The following is a 4912-nucleotide window of genomic DNA, read 5'->3' as shown; positions in this document are numbered from 1 at the left end:
ATACAGTATATGTACGAGGGGTGATTGATCAGTTTGTAGTCTAAGGTTGAAGGAGTCAATTTTAGAAAACCTAGCACATTTTTTTTTCAACATAGTCCCCTCTTACACTTCCACACTTAGTCCAGCGGTCGTGGAGCATACGGATCTTGGACCTCCAGAAAGTGTCCACAGCAGGGGTGATTGATAAGTTCATGGCCTGTGATAGAAGGAGATGGGTTATACAGCTCTCGTTACATGCACATGTGGTTCAACTCTTTGAGTGATTATGCAGAAAGTTTGAAGTTAATAACTCACCGAGGTGATTGAAAAGTTTGTGGCTTAAAGTGGAAGGAGATGAGTTATCCATCCCCGCATGCCCCGTATTCAAGCCAATTTCTTTCTGCAAGTAACCCATTATCTGGACATTTGCAACACAGATCTGTGGAATATTTCAGGTTGTGGTAGTTAGAAAAAAATAATTATTTAATTTCCAATTACGTTTAGTAAACTTGATCTTACCGAAGTTCTGTTCCAGAAATTCTTTATGATCGTGTTAGAAGAGTCATTCTAATTGCAGTTTGCACTGTAACCAACATATCTAGCACATCCACAGCCACTTGGAAGGAATATAATTTACAAATGGTTACTAAAGCTTCAGCATGGCATCAAGATTACTGTATAATATAACTGTATTCATTCTGTAGACAGTTACTGTATAATGAGTTACCAAATGAGTATGAATTCCTTTGAGGTATTTCAACCTAATTATTTAAAGATGCAGTATTAAGTAGGCGGTTAATGTCACTCACAAGTGTAATCTAAAATGGTATTGCAGGATAATATTTCCAAATATACAACACATCAGTAGGAGTAGAAACATTATTAAAACGAATCACCAAATTACCCTATTAATGAGAAACGTGTTTTAGCTGAGTTAGTATTAACTGTGAATGTAAAAGAGCTTAATTGGTAATATAATCTTTAACTTTATTGCAAGGGTGGAAATTTAGTTAAATTAAGCATGTTCTAAACTTCTGAAAATCAGTGGCTAGCAAACTCCCATTCCTCCAGCAGTTTATTTTTTTTTGCAGTGAAAAACTTTTGCAAATTAAAGAACTCATCAATTCAGAGGGCCTGAAGTAATAAAGGAGCAGAAATTGATATTAGACCAAGCAATATGTCAGCTTGCTCCAAGCTGCATTTCAAGTGCTGTTAAATTGATCAGAGCAGGTGGCCTCAATGGCACTCTGGATATCAAGCTGTGGATTACAGAATGGTTAGAGCAGGAAGGAAGTCATTAACCTCATCAAATCTAAATCAGCTCCATCAAGTCCTGCTCTCCTATCTACTTGTCAAAGTCCCACGAAGTCTTCCATTCTATTCATCCAGCTCCCTTTTGAGTGATACAATTGAGTCTGATTCCAGTACTATCAAAGAATTGTATTCCAAACCCTGAGCACTCAGAACATAAAAATGTTCAACCCTTATGTCACTTATGGTTCAATTGCCAGGCGTCTTTTATCTATACTTACCTGGTTTTTAATCCTTTAACCAACAGCAAGTTTCTCTCTGTGTACTTCAAGGGTTTAAATACTTATCAGATCTCCTTACATCGTCCTTTATTCCAAAAGGAACAGCTTCTCTGGTCTAGAGACAAAACCGAAGTCCCTCATTCTATGAATCACTGTGGTAAATCTCTTCTGTTCTTTCTCTAAAGCCTTTACATCTTTCTGAAACAGTGGCACTTGGAATGGAATACAATGCTCAATATGTGGATGAAGTGATATCATGACTTCATTGATCTTGCACTCAGTGCCGCTCTTTTAAGAATCAGGATCTTGTATTTTTAAGCATTTTCTCAATTTGCCATTTAGAATGAAATGTTGGCGCATGGCCAAGTGGCTAATGCGTTGGTCTAGTGATCTGAAGGTCGCTAGTTCAAGCCTCAGCTAAGGCAGCGTGTTGTGTCCTTGAACAAGGCACTTAACCACATATTGCTCTGCGACAACACTAGTGCCAAGCTGTATCAGCCTAGTGCCCTTCCCTTGGACAACATCGGTAGCATGGAGAGGGCAGACTTGCAGCATGGGCAACTGCCGGTCTTCCATACAACCTTGCCCAGGCCTCAGTCAACATCAAAATCGATGGACAACCGAAGAATGAAATATGCAGATATGCCCACAGATTTGCCTGTTCTTGCTTCTATATCTGTTCCATCCAGCCTACATTGCATTTTTTTCTTTCATCTTATACCAAAGTGCATTCCTCAACAATAGATGTCATCTCCCATCTATCCCATTGCACCAGCCTGTACATTTCATCTTGTAGATAATAGATTACTGCACATCACAATCCAGTACACTTTCAAGTTTTGAATCATGACTTGATTCAAGAATTGTTTATTCTTGCCTTCTTAATTCACAAAATTTATACCATTGAGAATTATTCCAATAATTACTAAATATCATAAGAGTGATAATCTTCAGAATTAGGGAACAATCAACATTGACAATGCAGGAAATACTCAATAGGTCAGACAAAATATAGAAATAGGGTTAGTTTTTAAACATTTGACTTCCCTTCTTCCTGAGTGTTTATGTCTTATAAATTTGATAGAGTTTTTTTGAGATGACGATAATTTTTGAGGATAGTATATAGCAGATGTTGTTCCCATGAAGAATGGGGGTCTGTGTCCAGTAGTGTTGCATAGGGGTCAGTGCTGGGATAAAATTTATTTTACCCTGTAATTTATATAACTGACTGGGATGAAGATGCAGACAGGCAGACTAGTAGTTTTGTCAAGGGATACAGCAGAATCCTTTTTCATCGGTAAGACAAAAGAGCTGATTATGGACTTCAGGAAGGGTAAGACGAAGGAGCACATACCAATCCTCATAGAGGGATCAGAGTGGAAAGAGTGAGTAGCTTTAAGTTCCTGGGTGTCAAGATCTCTGAGGATCTAACCTGGCCCCAACATATTGATGTAGTCATAAAGAAGGCAAGACAGCGGCTATATTTAAATAGGAGTTTGAAGAGATTTGGCATGTTAACAAATACACTCAAAAAATTTTATAGTTGTACCATGGACAGCATTTTGAAAGGCTGCATCACTGTCTGGTATGGAGGGGCTACAGCACAGGACCAAAAGAAGCTGCAAAAGGTTGTAAATCTAGTCAGCTCCATCTTGGGTACTAGCCTACAAAATACCCAGGACATCTTTAGGGAGCGGTGTCTCAGAAAGGCAGCATCCACTATTAAGGGCCTCCAGCACCCAGGGCATGTCCTTCTCTCACTGTTACCATCAGGTCGGAGATATAGAAGCCTGAAGGCACACATTCAGCGATTTAGGAATAGCTTCTTCCCCTCTGCCATCCAATTCCTAAATGGACATTGAAGCTTTGGACACTTCATCACTTTTTAAATATACAGTATTTCTGTTTATGCACATTTTTAAAATCTCAATTCAATATATGTAATTGATTTACTTGTTTATTATGTTTTATCTTATTTATTATTATTATTATTTATCCCTCTCTGCTAGATTATGTATTGCATTGAACTGCTGCTGCTAAGTTAACAAATTTCACATTGCATGCCGATGATAATAAACCTGATTCTGATTCTGATGTAGATCAGTTACAGATATGGACAGAAATGGCAGATGGAATTCAAGTGTGAGGTGTTGCAGGTTTAGAGGTAAAGGGGGAAAGAGTACAGCAGAACATTTTAGAAGCATTGGTGTGCAGAGGGATCTTGGGGTCAAAGTTCCTGAAAATAACAACACAATAGATTGGGTGGAAAGAAGGCATAACACACGCTTGCCTTCATCAGTCAGGCTGTTGAACATAAAAGTCATGTGGACTCTGATATACTGTATTTAAATAACTTGGACAAAAATGTTGCAACTGTTTAAAACTTTGATTAGGTCATATTTAGAGTATTATATGCAATTTTGGCTCCTAATTTGCAGAAAGGATATTAAGGTTTTAGAGAGAGTACAGAAGAGGTTTACTGGGATGATGCCTGGAGTACAGAGTATTAGCCAAAAGGAGAATTTGAATAAAAACACAAGAAAGCCTGCAGGGGCTGTATATCCAAAGTAACACACACAAAATGCTGGAGGAACTCAGCAGGCCAGGCAGCATCCATGGAAGACAGTAGGCAGTCGATGTTTTGGGCCAAAACATTGACTGTTTACTCTTTTGCATTGATGCTGCCTGACCTGCTGAGTTACTCCAGCATTTTGTGTGTGTGTGTTGCCGAGAATTTGAACAAGTTTGGATTATTTTCTCTGGAGTGCTGAGGGTTGAGTAGAGATTGGATAAAGATATATAAAATCATGAGATGTATAAAGTTGACAGAGTCATCCACCCAGAAAAGGAGTATCATATAAAGGGCACAGGTGAGCTGTCTTGGCAGTGGCATCTACATGGATGTCACGTACACCAAGATATGCTATTGGTGATGTTCAGTCCAAGGAATTTGAAGCTCTGAACCCTTGTAAACTTAGCACCGCTCATGTGAACAAGAGCATGTGCAGCACACCACCCCTTCCTGAAGTCAATAACCAGCTCTTTTGTTTTGCTGACATTAAGCACCCACCATTATGCAAGACATGACACAGCCTACATTAGCAAGGTAAGCTTGCTGTCATTGTGGGGAATCCTAGATGTGGGACCAGAGGGAAGGGAGTGTGGATAACCACAGTAACAGATGTTTAACAGGAGCCTGCTCTTGATCTATCCATAGTTGTAAAACAAAACATGCTCTCAAGGAGGTTATACCTTGCAGGCAGGGTTACCAAATTGCAGAAGTGCAACCAGCAAAGCCACTTCTCCACCCAAGGCATAATAGTTAATTACATCTGTAACTACTGAGCCAGTAGAACAGGCAGGTTCAGGACCTCGTTAAGGCAGGCAATCCGACCAGGTAG

This window comes from Hemitrygon akajei, chromosome 8 (assembly GCF_048418815.1).
Source record: "Hemitrygon akajei chromosome 8, sHemAka1.3, whole genome shotgun sequence".
Taxonomy (NCBI): Eukaryota; Metazoa; Chordata; class Chondrichthyes; order Myliobatiformes; family Dasyatidae; genus Hemitrygon; species Hemitrygon akajei.
This window is presented reverse-complemented; position numbering follows the sequence as displayed.